General features: G+C 37.1%; 1 protein-coding gene across 9 annotated transcripts in view; it reads right to left on the bottom strand.

The window, feature by feature from the left end:
* Positions 1-17,039, bottom strand: part of SNX24 (sorting nexin 24) — a 134,356-nt gene that overhangs the window by 59,758 nt on the left and 57,559 nt on the right. The gene's annotated exons all lie outside the window — the stretch shown is intronic.

Below are 17,039 nucleotides of genomic sequence, written 5' to 3'. Positions count from 1 at the left end.
AGAGTTTGTCTCTGACTCCTGAGCAAGAGTTTGTCAACACCAAGATGAAGGAGAACTGTTCCATTACTTAGTAAGCCTGGTTTCTCATTTCAATTGGCCTTTTGAAGAAAACAGAAGTAGAGGTCACATGACGCTAAAGAGTGTTAAAAGCTTGCTTACTTTAATCCTAGAAAGAATTACTTAAAATTAGCATAGGAGCTACAAGGTCACATGTCTTCATCGTGAAAACAGAGCCCTGTGATTCTATATTTCTGCCTTATATGTAAATACAACTTTTGGAAAGCCAGAAATTATGTCATCAAACATAAAATGTGTTTGTACTTTTGTCCTTCTTTGGATTAGAAACAAAGTCCTCTGTACTGTGACTCAGTTTAAGAAACCTGCTTTTTAAATCTCTAAACTGTTCTTAGAAACAATGAACAGTACATATATGTAAATTTTAAAACGGTTTTACTCTCAATGAGTTGCTCTTCCAAAAATAAACTCTGTTTACATAAAAATTTTTTAAATGGTCAAACATAAAAAAAGATAAATTAAAAAAAGAAACCTGCTTTTATTAAATAAGTGGTAAATTTTTACCAATTTAATCAACTTTTTTCAACAAATCACCCTAAAAAATACTTTTCTTTGGTGAATTAGGGAAAATATTTTCTTCTCAAAACATATGCACATGCTTCAAATTCTCAGATACATATACATTATTTTTTAGACAAAAATTGTTTACTAATTCACTAAAGAAAATTCTTCTTCAAAGACCCTTCAAAGCCAGGAATACAATAAGGAAAGCACCCTAAGAAACAAAAACAAAAGAAGTACATCTTCAACTTAGGGGCTTGGTTAATAGGATACAGAGCCCCCTTCTTTCTGTGTTAGGTCCCAGATTTAAATTAGGACAATGTGGGAGCAATGGAAGTAGTTTCCATCTGCTGAGCTGCAAGAAACAACTGAAATTATGTTCTGAGTCCACTTACTTGAGGCTTCATCACCACTTTAATTGGCATGTTTGCTGGAGAATCACAGACGGAGAAAGTTGAAGACTCACTAAGGGTCAACCTACCAGGTCACCCTTCAGGTGCCCCCTCCTGAAGGCCAGGGATGAGACACATTACACAGAGGCTGCTGCACGGAATGTCACCCCTTCTATCGATCACGTTTCCATTACTAAGTTCTACAGTTACTTTTCACAATCACTAAAATTCACTTGGGGATCTAGGGGGGTGGGGTTATACACACACATACACACATTATGTTGCCATTTAAAAAATGCATAATATACCTAATGTTGATGAGACTTTTTTCTTTTAAATTCAAAATCACAGCTAATTACAGAAGAACAATCAATAAAAATGATTGGAACCTATTAGAAAAGATCTTCCGTAACTAAATACATAAAGAAGGAACCACAAGGAGATGGGTAGGAGGGGTGGACTCATGATATAATCAAATTCATGCCCCTGGGTGGGTGACTCACAAACTGGAGAACAGTTATATTGCAGAGGTTCTCCCAAAGGAGTGAGAGTTCTGAGCCCCACATCAGGCTCCCCAGCCCAGGCGTTTTGCACTAGGAAGAACAGCCCCCAAATTTTTGGGTTTGAAGGCCAGGGGGATTGCAGGAGCTCCACAGGACTGGAAGAAATAGACTCCACTATTAAAGGATGCATGTGGAATCTCACACTCACTGGGACCAACCAAGGCTCTTGTTCAAATTCAATGGAGAAATAAAAAGCTTTACAGACACGGAAAAGCTAAAAGAGTTCAGCACCACTGGGCCAGCTTAACAACAAATGCTAAAAGAATTTCTCTAGATAGAAAAGAAAAGGCCACAATGAGAAACAAGGACATTAAGAAATGGAAAAGCTCACCAGTAAAGGCAAACATACAGTAAAGGTAGAAAACCTTCCACATACAAACTAGTAGGAGTGTTAAAAGACAAAAGCAATAAAATCATCTGTATCCACAATAAGTAGTTAAGGGATACACAAAACAATTAGATACAAAATATGATCTGAAGATGATGGGACCAACAAGGGCTTAATTTCCAAAATATAAAAACAGCTCATACAACTCAATAACAAAAAGAACAAACAACCCAATCAAAAAATAGGCAGAAGACTTAAACAGACATTTCTCCAAAGAAGACATCCAGATGGCCCATAAGAAAAGATGCTCAACATTGCTAATTGTTAGAGAAATGCAAATCAAAACTACAATGATTTGTTACCTCACATTAGTCAGAATGGCCATTATTATAAAGTCTACAAATAATAAATGTTGGAGAGAGTGTGGAGAAAAGGGAACCCTCCTACACTCTTGGTGGGAATGTTGTTTGGTGCAGCCATTATGGCAAACAGAATGGAGATTCCTTAAAAAACTAAAAATAGACTTACCATATGATCCAGCAATTCCTCTCCTGGGCATATATCTGGAAAAAACTCTTAATTCTAAAAGATGCATGCACCCCAATATTCATCGCAGTACTATCTACAATAGCCAAGATATGGAAGCAACTAAAATGACTATCCACAGATAAATGGATAAAGAAGATGTGGTGTACATATACAATGGAATATAATTCAGCCATAAAAGAATGAAATAATGCCATTTGCAGCAAAGTGGATGAACCCTGAGATGATGATACTAAGTTAAGTCAAACAGAGAATGACAAACATCACATAATATCACTTATATGTGGAATCTAAACAAACAAACAAACAAAAAGATACAATGAACTTATTTACAAACCAGAAACAGACTCATAGACATAGAAAACAAACTTTGGTTACCAAAGGGGAAGGCAGGGGAGGATAAATTAGGAGTTTGGGATTAATATATACACACTACTATAAAAGAGATAAACAACAAGGACCTACTGTATATCACAGGGAACAACAGTCAATATCTTGTAATAACCTATAATGGAAAATAATCTGAAAAAGAATGTGTATATGTATAACTGAATCACTTTGCTGTATATCAGTTTCTAAGTGTAGTTTGATTACATGCTTTTTTTCCTTTTCGATTATATCTCTGAAGTTAAACTTATGTAAGTCAATGAAAAAATATTTTAAAATGTGGGTTTATATTCACTTTTTCAGGAATGGACCTAAAAAACAAATAAGCTTAAGCTAAAGAAGATCTTAACCCATATTTCAAGTTGAATGATCTGTCTTCCGAAGCTTATACCTTACAAAGCTATTCACTTTCAAACAAAGCAAAAAATTCTTTTCCCTGTGTCTAATAACTTTTAAGTGCCTTCCAAATACAGATGGAGATTCCATATACAAATAAAGTTTTAAGTCCAGTGTTCCAAGTAGTTTGAGTCACTAAAGTGTTATGCTAAGAATCTGATACCCATGAAGGTACACTTTTGGTTGTGGAGAAGATGCTAACAACTTTTTTCTCATATCGTTGAAAACATCTAAATTTCAGAAAATTCTAAATGTTTTTAAAAGAAAAATATATTCCTTCAAATAAACCATTGCTTAAAGAAAGAGGACAATTCTCTAAATAATTACCACTATAGAAGAGCTGTGTGAGAGTTGGGCATGATTAAATTTATGTGTGTACCTATTTTTTTAATATAATTCTTCTTTGCAAAGAAAATTCATGATACCAGAAAGGACCCAAAATGATTAAAATCAGTGATAAGAGAACAACAACAACAAAAATTAGAGCAAGAGCAAAAATCAAAGACAAAGGAAACCTAAGTTTCCTAAGCTGAAAAGATAAAAAGGGTTTACTGCCTCTCAGGGAAAATAATACACCTAATACTCTGGATTTTTTAAAATCACAATAATGAAAAAGTGAGCACTACCAATATCCTGATGGAAAAAGGCAGGAACAAAGATCGGGATGATCCCCAACTTTTTCTATGCCACACTAAATGCCTCTCCTCCCAAAAAAGTAGAGCAATGTCTGCAGAGTTTGATCAGATCCATTTTATAATCATCCAAATTATTATTCACATGTAAAGACAACAAAAAGGCAATCTCAGTTGTAGGCAAGCTCAGAAAACAAATAACCCACACATTTACTTTGGGAAAAAAATTTTCTTCAGATGTAGAATTGTTAAAATTTAGTAGAACTCAGGGGGAAGGGTAGAGCTCAGTGGTAGAGAACATGCTTATTAGCACACACAAGGTCCTGTGTTCAATCCCCAGGACCTCCATAAAAACAAACAAATGAACAAACAAACAAACCAACCAACCTAATTACTACCCCCTCCCCAAATTAAGAACTCAAAAATACAGTAATATAAAAAGCCAGCCATTGTTTTTGTTATCATCAAAGACTCTGGTCTGGGGAAGGAGTAAATGAATACAAAGGAAGACAACATTATAAAGAGGCTGCCACTCTAAGAGGCTGAGAAGCCCACCCTGGTTTCACTGCCATTTGGGTCTGGTCTTCTCACACACTGCCCTGTTGCTCTCCTCTACAAAGAAAGGGTTTGTAGCTGAAGTAGCTTGGTACACAGTGCAACAAAAGAATACACAGAAATTTTAAAAAAAACCTGGTTCAAAATGTTGGCATCACATGCCTTCAAAGTTTGATGGTGAATAATCTTTAACCTTTTGCCTATATCCAGGCAAATTTTCTACCAGGAAGGTGGGAAAGTGCTCTTTTCAGACATGCAAGAGTGAGAAAATTTTGTGTACTAAGTGCACATTCAGGAAATTTTCTTTTAAGCTCCCCCACCCCCAACAGAATTCAAAAAAGAAGTCAAGAAACTGTGGACCTAATCTAGAAATAAAATAGGGGGGTGGGGGGGTGGGAATCCTAAAATGCCAGCTATGCAGCCTAAAAAGTATTCCAATTAGAGTAAGAAGACAAAGGGTTCCATGAGGAATGCTTTCAAGAAGAAAATGGGTATGATTAATACCTATTATAATAATAAAGTTTTAATGATGTTGTCAAAGCATTCACCTTACTGTCAAGAAAAACAAAGCGCTTAAGAATTCCATGAAACTAAACAAAACTGTATACAACATACAGTTCCAAATACAAAGCAAAACAAATGGAACATGACTTACTGCAGTTTACAAAATGAGAGTCTATGTGAAGTAATGCTTGAAATATTCCCCACAGAGCAGTACAGACTTAGTCATTTATAAGGCCACCTTTCCTTCCTTAGAGTTCCAAAATGTGATTATACAGTGAAATATAAACATATGTACACATACATACATATTTATAACATTGAGAACATTAATTATTGTACTCAGCTTTAGAATCAATCTATACAACATAGAGGACAATTTTTTACAGAACGGATTGTAAGTATTTTTGGTCAGTGTTAAAAATAATGGCATAACGAGTAGAAAACAGGAGATGAAAGGGGAAGGATTGGGTGTGAAGGAAGTAAATGAGGTCCAAATATTTTCATCTTGTTTAAGGACACTGTTTAAAGATTGGTGGATGAAGAGGGTGGTTTAAGTTACAAAGTTACAAATATAAAGGTATAATGTTAATTTTAATAATGAAGTTAAAATAATATACATAGTGAAAATTGAGGGTGGACAGACATGAAATACAGATGTGGAGTGAATTCGACTCATATTTCTAAGTGAGAGGTACAGAGATTTCCTAAGATTCAAACATCAAGAAATAGAGATCCAGATATGTTATTTAGAGTCATAATGCTTAAAACAAATTAGCAACTTTTCAACTAACTTCTGGTTCTGGAAGGTACTAGATATTTTATTTTTCCTTTGACATGTAGGGTTTATGCAGAGTTGGAAATTATTCCATGTATATGTATTACTTTCGGATATCCTAGTATGACATCATCTCTCCCCAAAATGTTTTAGTTTTAAATCTCTCTGGTTATAGAGGAAAGATCTTCTTGAGTTTATTGATATTTATAGAATTACAGGTTTTCAGTCTAAACCCTACTACTGACTAATTTTGGCTGCAGCTCCCTGACTGACTGCTTGATTACAAGAAGTCTTCATTTTTCTTTTCCTCTTAAGCCATATCTATGACACAAAACCAATCCATCAATTCAGGGGGAGGGAAAAAAGGCACTCAAATACATCAGGTCATACATATTGATTGGTTAATGTAGTTTTTCATTAGTTTCAATATCATATAGCTTTGACTTAGATTTTCTATAAAATGTGAATACTGCTAGTTCTTTGCTTACCTGACCTGTTATGGCAATAAATCACATATTATGTTAAATAATTAAGCATTCAAGATAGATGCTGTATGAACTTTATTATTCTATGTTATGATCTGCTCTGAAAAAAGGAAAATAGATAAAGAAATTTTACCTGCACAACTGACTAACTTGGGTAAATCTCTAAATATCTTGGAGCCATAGTATCTTCTTTAATAAAATCAAATGTCTACTGTATAAGTGTGTCAGATAAAAAATGTCTTGGTGCTTTGTAAGATGGTCTGAAATGGAATGAAGAACTGCTAATTTTGAAGCTGTCAACAAAGACACCAGCAGGAAGCACAGAAGGTCTCTCATGGGCATTTGAGGACAGCTTTCCTCACAGGCTACTTAAGGAACAGATCTGTGGCTGAAATAGTTTGAGATGTAGAGGGACAAAAAATCCATCATCTGTCTCTCAAACTACTTGGCTACTGATTGCATCTCATCACAAGCTCTTGGCTTCTGCAAAAAGGAGCAACTCGTCCACCTCCCTCCAAAATCCTCCAGAATCTGCGCTAACACATCAACCCCTTCTTGTTTTTCACAGCTCCTCTGGACAAGCCAATCAGAGCCAACTGCGTCTGATATCCTCCCCACTCTAGCCATGGCCCACACAGAGCACACTCACCTACCCTAGGGCTTCTGCTCAGGTGGGAGCCTCCCTAGACCAAGGAGTCCTATCCTGTCCTCTGTTCAGCAATCAAGTGAAACTCCACCTCCACCCCAGAGCCTTCTGGAACTTTAGGCATCACTGTTTTCCATACCTTACTCTTAAAAAGATCATCTAAATGGCATGATAAGATTATTTAAAATACAGTCCCACTCTCTCATTTTCAGGAAATGTACTCCTACAGACTATTTCATATAAATATGTATTATGTGCCCCAACAGAATTTTTTTAGGGGACAATAATCATCAAGAAGAACCTGTTGTTTTGAGATGTTCTGAGAAAGCATTTATATCATAATGCTAGTTGAAAAAGCAGTATAAAATATTTTATTCATACTATGCTGTTGTTTATATAAAATATACATAAAATAGGTCCAAATGACATCTGAATGGCAGAATTACAAATGACTATAATTTTCTCTAAAATCGATATTTTTTTTCACCAGAGCATGTATTATTCTTATAATTAGGAGAAAGCTTAATCAAATTTCTGCCTTCTAAAGTTATACTAGAGTAAATATAATACGTGATAATTATTCATTTTTAATACATCTATCAAGTTCTTATGAAGTTCATTTATGTCTTTGCACCGATATTCACTGAGCACCTGCTATGTCCAAGCACTTGGCTGCACTGTATAACAGCAGCAGCAGCAGCAGCAGCAGCAGCAGCTACCGTTCCAGAGCACGTATTGTGCACTGCGCAATGCTCAAAGCACTCTCCCTTACTAACTCATTTAATCCACACAACACCCTATGATGGAGGTACTCTTATTCTTCCCAATCCATAGTGAGGAAACCAAATCAGAGAAAATTACGTAACTTAAAGGCACAAAGCTAGGAGCTGATTCATAAGCCCAGGACAGGCTGGTTTGAAAGCCACAATCCTAAACCCTGTAATTCTATAACTAAAGACAATGGCGGGTAAACTCATAGTCCTAGTCTTCACGGTGCTTACATACTAGAAAGAAAGAGAGTGATTAAGAGAATAGTCAAAACAATATCAAATTATGAGCTATGATAACTACTATAAAGAAAAGTATAAAGAGGTATCTGAGCTATACTCAATATAAAATTCTGACTCTAAAAAATGCCAAGTGCTTGAGAGAGAACAGAATTTCCTCTCCGGTATCAGGGGAGATTTCTCTGAAGAGCTGATGTTTCTGAACAGATCTACAGTAAAAGCAGGCAAAGAGGAGGGGCAAGCATTGTAGGCAGAACAGGTGCAAAGCCCTGAAGCAAAAGAGGAGGGAAGAAGCTGAATGTAGCACAGCCCGAGGTAAGGAGAGCACTTCGGTAAACTGAGAGGAAACCAAAGGCTAACTCTATCAGCTGCTCAACAAGGATTATTTCTAGCAGGATCAGTTCTAATCACTGCAGATAAAACAGTGAACATCTGCACTGAAGTTAAGTCAGTGCAGATAAACAAAGACAAAGATCCCTAACAAACCTTACTTACATTTTAATGGAAAGAGGACAGACAATCACACAAATAAATGCATATTAGCTGATGACAAGTGCTACAGAGAAAAATCAGGGTAATGAGAACAGGGGCTGGATAAGCGTGTGTATGGCTAGTATATGGGCTGGTCAGGGAAGGTCTTACTGATAAAGGTGTATCTGAGCAGAGAACTTTTATTAGTTTTTCATTCCTGCTGTAACAAACACAACATCCATTTATTATCTCACAGTTCCACAGGTCAGAAGTCCAGGGCACTTGACTCGTTTCTCCACTGGGCTAAAATCAAGGTACTAGCATGGCTGGGTTCCCTTTGGTGGTTCACTAGGAGAAAAGGTTTCTGTTTCCTTGTGGTTGTAGGACTGTGGTCCCAGTTTTCTTGCTGGCTATCAGCTAAAGGCAAAGTTCCCAGCTTTTAGAAGTTACCTTTATTCCTTGGCTCATGGTCCCCTTTCTTGGTCTTCAAAGGGAGCAACAGAAGATCAAGTCTTTCTCATATCACATTTCTCTGGCCTACTTTTTCACTTCCTCTTCCACTTTTAAGTGGAAGACTCGTGTGATTATTTTAGCCCCACACAGATAATTAACAACTGTCTTTGTGATCTCAAGGTCCTTGATCCATAAAGTCCCTTCTGCATGTCAACTAACATATTCTCAGGATTAGGGTGTAGACATTTTGGAGGTCCATTATTCCCTTTACCACACATCTGAAGGAAGTGAGAATATCTGGTTGTGGCGGTGGGGTGGTCCAGGCAGATGGAAGATTAAATGTGTGACATGTTTATGTGCCTAGACTGATAAGTGGGGAAGAGTTAGAAATGAGAGCTGAGTGGTGGAAAGATGTGAGTGGAAGGAGAAGCAACAGGACAGACTGATAACTGGATATGGAGTGCATTTAAAGAAAAAAAGGGAATCTAATTTAACGGTGAGGTTTGGGGTCTGAGCAACTTAAAGGTTGATAGGGCCAATAATTGAGCTGGGAAGAGTCTATGGGGGCAAACAGGAGCTAGGCACTGGCAGTGTTAAGTCTGTGGGGCATGTTAGACATCAAATGGAGATACTGAGTAGGACTGAATTTACATGTCTGGGGCTTAGGGAGAGGTCTTGGCCAGGGAAATAAATTTGGGAGTCATCAAAGTGTGAACATGATTTAAAGTCAGAAGACTGGCTCTGATCACCTAGGAAGAAAAGTTTATTTCGAGGTCTTGAGATCATGTTATGGCTTACGGTCCTCCATTTTAGCATGAGAAGCCTTTGTTGCATTTTAAGAGTCTCCCCTTCCAAATCACACTTCTCCAGCTCCTACAGCTGTCCTTCAGGTGACCTGGGCTTTAGGCGTGCACTACTGACCACCTTGTCACTGTTTCACCTAAAATGGAGAATCCAGGACTTAAGGAAATATAGCCACTCCCCAATTAGTCCATGGATTGTGTCCCCAAATCCATAGCTGAGGTAGTTTAAAACTCAGCACGGATTTTCTCAGAATCAGTATAAAGGACAGATTTTAACCCATAAAAAAACCCGGTTTAACCCCTAATATGCATAAATTACTATACTAGTGTTTTTATTTCACTCACCAGCTTTGCAGTATAACATAGTGGTTTAGAGTTCTGGCTCTTGAATTAAACTGCCTGAGGTTTGAAGCCTGTGTCTTCTGTTGATCTCCTCTGATTTGGGGCAAGTTGTTTAACTTTTACAACCCTCACTTCTCCACCTATAACACGCAGTTTGTAACGAAACCTTTCAAATTGGTTTGTTGTAAGCATTAAATAGGATTATCGATGTAAACTATTCACCATATTGCCTGGCATTTAGCAAGAATCCAAACAAGAATGTTATCTATTAATATGATTATTAGCATCTAGTCATTGCTCCAACTGTTTCTTTATCAGCTCAGGGGAGGGGAGACTTGGTGGTGAACAGGGAGGAAAAAAGATGATTCCACGTAAGTGTACCTTGCCATATCCACCCATCTCTACAAGATAGAAGGTACTTTTCTCTCCATCACTGGAGCTGGTTGAGCCTGCACTACGTATGTGTGGTGGGCCTCCGCACTCACCTGTGTTAGTGGCCACTCAGAACCCCGTGTTCCTAATGAGGCCTGACCACTATGACCCAGCAGAGCCCTGACTTCCCTCAATCTTAGTTTAAGATTCCATATCTTCAACCTGTATTTTTAAAATGTTTTTGGAAGCTGTATCTCACTCACTGTTGGCTCTCAGTGCCCTTGAGGTCAAACAAAACCCCCAGGTCTTCCCTAAGAGTTCTGGAACAAATGATTGTGAAAACTGATGTTAAGCTTATAAACGACCTGTTAAATAGTGTTAAGTCGATTTCAACGCATCATACAAGGATTTTGCAACTTTTCTGAAAACTGATGCTGTCAACTCAATCATGAGGCAGGGTTTTTGCCAAGTTTTGTGTCATTTGCAAATCTGAAGTGCCTTCCTTCATCCAGGACCAAGATCTTACTTTACAACCTCCCAGGGCTCTACTCTTGCCCTGAAACAATCTATGTCTCACAGCAGCCAAACTGGCCCTTTTCAAGCCTCTATCAGATCACATGACTGCTCTGCTTAACTCCTTCCAGTGGGTTTCCATCACTCCTTAAACAAAATTTGAGTCCCTACCCGAGTCTACAAGGCCTCATAAAAGCTGACTTCAGAGTCCCTCTCTCTTCATCTCCTAATATGCCCTCTTCCTCATCCTGGTCTATCCACATCCATCTCCTTACTGACCATCAAATGCACATTCCCAACTCTAGGCTTTGCAGTGCTTTCTTCCTACTGAGAAAGCATTCTTTTCATTTTGTTACTGTTCCAGGTCACCTTCTCGGAGAGGTGTTACCGAGGCACTCCATCTACAACAGGGACTTTAGCTCCCCATCATTCTCCATCCCCAGAACTGGCTTTATTTTTCTTCTCTGAATTTACCAATCTGGCATTAACACACACACATACACTGTTGGTTGTTGGTTTACTGTTGGTTCTGCCACTAAATTATAAGCTCCCTAAGGACAGGAACTTCATCTATTTTGTTCACTGTTGTAATCCCGTTGCCTTAAACAGCACCAGGCAACAAAGCAGGTTGAATCTGTGAAATAAATGAGGAAGGAAAGAAGGAAAAGCAAGCAAGCAAATAATGAACAGTGGGACAACACACTGGGAAGAACATGTATACACCTCAGTCCCGCTCAGCAGTCTGATAGTGAAAAGGGTAAGATGAGTTATTTTTGTTAGAAAGAACTGTCAGGTAAGTTAGACATGATAGAGGCAGACAGTGCAGAATAAGATGGTTTCCTGTAGAAAATGTGTTGCAGCTGGTCAAAAGAATATTGTTCATGGGGACCTGAAAGCTATGGAAATAGCTTTGAAATATAGCCCTTTTATTAAAAAGAAACTATCAGTCCTAATAATTACTACAGTTTGAAGAAGCTACATGATACTGTAGAAAGAAGAATCTGGAGTCAGACACACCTGACACCCAGATCTGCTGCCTGCTAGATGTGATTCCTTACAGATATGACCTATCCACTTTGAGCCTTAATTCCATCATATGGAAAAGGGGGGTGATAATACCTATTTCTTAGGGCTTGTGATGGAGTAAATAAATAAAACAAAATTTATAAAGCACTTAGCATGCAGCCTGGCACATGACAGGTGCTCAACACCTTCTAGTCTCTTCCTGAATATCACTGAGTTTCTCACAAATCTAAATGAATGTGAGGCTATTAAAAGCCCTCATTTCTCTAACACATCATGAAGTTCTATGATGCACTATGCTTATTTCTTAAAAAACATATTCTCACAAAAAAATTATGTGATTTATAAGATCAAAAATGTTACAGTGTTCTATGTAGATATACATATACACACATACAAATATATATATGTAGATAAACAGAAATTAGACAGGTAATTAACAAAAAAAGGTGCAAAGGGTAAGTAAGCTTCAGTGGTGGAGAATTACTGGTCATTCATGATAAGTCAGGCTCTTTTCTATATGCATCAAGAAGATGAGATCCAAAATTGAATATGATTTAAAGAAATGGAAAGATTACCCCATGCTATTGGATTGGAAAATTTGATATTGTTAAAACAGCCATATACAAAGTAAACTACAGATTTAATGTGATCTATATCAAATTACCCATGACATTTTTTCACAGAACTAGAACAAATAATCCTAAAATTTATATGGAATCACAAAAGAGCCAAAATTGCCAAAACAATACTGAGGAAGAAGAACAAAGCTGGACCATAACCCTCCCAGACCAGACAATAGTACAGAGCTACAGTAATCAAAACAGTGTGGTACTGGCACAGAAACAGACATATAGACCAGTGGAACAGAACAGAGCCCAGAAATAAACCCACACACCTACCATCAATTAACCTTTGACAAAGGAGGCTAGAATAAACAATGGAGAAAAGGCAGTCTCTTCAGCAAGTGGTATTGGGAAAGCTGGACAACTGCATGTAAATCAACTCTTTTACAATTTTTAATAATTTAAAAAATGAAAAAAAAAAAAAGGTGAGATCCAAGATCCTCCAGTGTTCTCTCAATACTGAACTTACTGCCCTTATTGGACCCCACAGAGGACATTACTTGTGCATAGGCAGTTTGCAATATGCCTGCCAGCTTCAAAGCTCTGCTGCTCAGCCCTGAAACATGGGCAGAGTGCAGGTGGAGACAGTCAAGTTCTGTGCCCATAAAAAAATGCAGACCATTTTGTAGACTCTACAATTGAGGATCCTTAAGAGGCATCCTATTGTTTCCATCAAGGAGAAGAAAGCTTTTCTGTTCTACAACCAGCTGCTAAAGGGCATCCACCCACAGTTTTAAAATGCCCATCACATCAAATTACCCAGGACATATTTCACAGAACTAGAACAAATCATAATAAAATTTATATGGAACCATCAAAGACCTAGAATTGCCAAAGCATTACTGAAGAGAAAGAAAGAGGCTGGAGGAATAACTCTCCCAGACGTCAGACAATACTATAGAGCTACAGTCATTAAGACAGCATGGTATTGGTACAAAAACAGACCTATAGGCCAATGGAACAGAATAGAGAGCCTAGAAATGAACCCACAAACTTTCGGTCAACTAATCTTTGACAAAGGAGGCAAGAATATACAATGGAATAAAGACAGTCTCTTCAGCAAATGGTGTTGGGAAAACTGGATAGCAGCATGTAAATCAATGAAGCTAGAACACTCCCTTACACCATACACAAAAATAAACTCAAAATGGATCAAAGACTTAAACATAAGACAAGATACAATAAACCTCCTAGAAGAAATATAGGCAAAACATTATCTGACATACATCTCAAAAATTTTCTCCTAGAAGAAATAAAAGTAAGAATAAACAAATGGGACCTAATGAAACTTAGAAGCTTCTGCACAGCAGAGGAAACCATAAGTAAAACAAAAAGACAACCTACGGAATGGGAGAAAATTTTTGCAAATAAAACCGACAAAGGCTTGATCTCCAGAATATATAAGCAGCTCATACGACTCAATAAGAAGAAAATAAACAACCCAATCCAAAAATGGGCAGAAGACCGAAACAAGCAATTTTCCAATGAAGACACGCAAATGATCAATAGACACATGAGAAAATGCTCAATATCACTAATTATCAGAGAAATGCAAATCAAAACTACGATGAGGTATCACCTCACACCAGTCACAATGGCCATCATTCAAAAGTCCACAAATGACAAATGCTGGAGAGGCTGTGGAGAAAAGGGAACCCTCCTACACTGCTGGTGGGAATGCAGTTTGGTACAGCCACTGTGGAAAACAGTATGGAGATTCCTCAAAAGACTAGGAATAGACTTACCATATGACCCAGGAATCCTGCTCCTGGGCTTATATCCAGAAGGAACCCTACTTCAGGATGATACCTGCACCCCAATGTTCATAGCAGCATTATTTACAATAGCCAAGACATGGAAACAGCCTAAATGTCCATCAACTGGTGACTGGATAAAGAAGATGTGGTATATTTATATAATGGACTACTACTCAGCCATAAAAACCGACAACATAACGCCATTTGCAGCAACATGGATGCTCCTGGAGAATGTCATTCTAAGTGAAGTAAGCCAGAAAGAGAAAGAAAAATACCATATGAGATTGCTCATATATGGAATTGAAAACAAACAAACAAACAAACAAAAAAACAAAGCATAAATACAGAACAGAAATAGATTCATAGACATAGAATACAGACCTGTGGTTGCCAAGGGGGTGGGGGGTGGGAAGAGATAGACTGGGATTTCAAAATTGTAGAATAGTTAAACAAGATTATACTGTATAGCACAGGGAAATATATACAAGATCTTATGGTAGCTCACAGAGAAAGAAATGTGACAATCAATATATATATGTTCATGTATAACTGAAAAATTGTGCTCTACACTGGAATTTGACACAACATTGTAAAATGATTATAAATCAATAAAAAATGTTAAAAAATAAAAAAAAATGCCCATCACAAGAAGAAAGTAAGCTATTAGAGATCATAGAATTCTCATCCTTCTTTCAAAACTCCCGAGTTTTAATAGTTCCTTAAACAATATACTTTTCACATATTTTACAATCCCAATATATGCTTGGTTTAAAATTGTTACACTGTAAAAAGAATGATGATATTTCTTTATCCAAGTATTTACTGAGCACTTACTATGTGCTAAGCCATGTTCAGGGTGTCTGATGTCGATAAGTGAAGTAAAATGACAAAGAGCACTGCACCCATGAAATTTACATCCTAGTGGGGGAGACAGATAACAATAGATTTATTTTTTGAAAATAAGTAAATTATACAGTATGTTTTAGAAAGTGGTTACCTGGAATGGGGGGAAAAATAGATCCAGGAAGAAGAAAGTGGGAGAGCTGGGGGAAAAGTTGCAATTTTAAATGCGACAGTCGAAATGGGCAGCATTGAGAACATGGCAATTGTAGATGATGAAGTTGTATCACAGTAATAGCTTATTTATTGTTTATCTTAAATTTAAGTTAACCTACTTTTAAAAATGCACTGATACATGACAGTTGAAAAACTAAGTTTATCTAATAAAAAAATTTACAACTAAATTTCTGTATTTAACCAATTACTACCTTTTCTAAATCTAAGTAACAGACACTTGTGCCAAAGAGTCTCCAAGAAGTCTGGAGTCTAACGAGGCCAGGCCTCAGCATGTATTACTGTCATTCTTCATGTAGAATCAGCATTTCTAAACCCATATATAAGGAGCTGCTAAAGAGGAAAAAAAAAAAGGACATTCCAAGAGCTTCTCATATTGATCTCTTTTACCCCAAACAAGAGATTCTCCTGGTTACATGATATATCATAATCACTTAATTTGTCTGACTCCCTTAAAGAAAGAACAATAGATTCAAGAAAAGGTGTTGACTTGCAAAAATATAATCATTTTGTAAGTTTTCTGTTGTTTGTATAGGTCATTTTCCCTTAGTAATATGACATACGTGGTCTCTATAGATAAACCAAAAATGTGTAACTCTAATTCCTGCTGTTCCCAAGAGCCCAAGCTAAATCTAAAGCAGCCAACATCTGAAAACTCTAAAACTGCTCCCGAGGGCAGGAAGGATATAGCTTTTCTCCAAGCCTCACTTCTAGGTTTAGTGTACTAGAAACTCACAATTAAATCCCCTATATCACTTGGACATGAGCCTTTTTTTCTTTCTCTCCATAGTGTTTCTGCAGGGGCAGAGCCAGGGCGACTGTGCACCTCATGCCAGGCGTTCCCCTACAGGACACAACACAGAGTTAAAAGAAACTCTGAGGAAGTCCTTTCCCGGACCAAAAGTTGGTTCACCAGATAGGGAACTAACACCTCCAGCCAAGATTGGTTCATTCGTTTCCCAAACATTTGCTCTGTAAGTGTTCAAGGACTCTACTCCTCACCATGGCTTTGCCAAGGCTATCCCTCTACAAACTAAAATGTACAAGATCAGTGTAACATGGACATGTGAAAACACTTCCAGATGGGTGAGCTGCTTGGCCCCAGAGACAAGTAGTACATCCAATTTAAATATAGTTGAAATAAGAAAAAGAATATATGTATGTATATGCATGACTGGGACCTTGTGCTGTACACCAGAAATTGACACATTGTAACTGACTGTACTTCAATTAAAAATAAATAAATAAATAAAAATAAATAAGTACAGTTAAATGGGGGGAGGGTATAGCTCAGTGGTAGAGCACGTGCTTAGCACACAGGAAGTCCTGGGTTCAATCCCCAGTACCTCCATTGAATCAATCATCCAAATCAATCAATCAATCAATCAATCAATCATAATTACTCCCCCACCCAGAAAAGGATAAAAATAGTTATGTAGGAAAGAAGAGCTATATTCATTTTACTACGTAATTTTTCATGGGATATATTGCAAAAGTAAATTAATCTGAAAAGAGACATATGAAGAATAGAAATAGAACAAAAACATATAAGGATAATTATTTCCCAACTAATATGTGAACATACAAGGATACGAATTATTTGTTCAACACAGTGGCACCAAATTGAAATTGAAATATGCCTTTTAAAAGTGAAAGAGTGTATTTATAATTAGAAAAATGTAAACAACCTAGTATTTAGTAGAAAAATGATTAATAAATGATAGCACATTCATATTATGTCTCAGATTTATTAACAGGAAATGATATGGTTAATCTTGTTAAAACTTTTAAAAATAAGAGCAGGCTATATAGA

The sequence above is a fragment of the Camelus bactrianus genome, chromosome 3 (assembly GCF_048773025.1).
Source record: "Camelus bactrianus isolate YW-2024 breed Bactrian camel chromosome 3, ASM4877302v1, whole genome shotgun sequence".
Classification (NCBI taxonomy): domain Eukaryota; kingdom Metazoa; phylum Chordata; class Mammalia; order Artiodactyla; family Camelidae; genus Camelus; species Camelus bactrianus.
The sequence above is the reverse complement of the archived record's forward strand: the minus strand, read 5'-3'. Positions and strand labels throughout refer to the sequence as shown.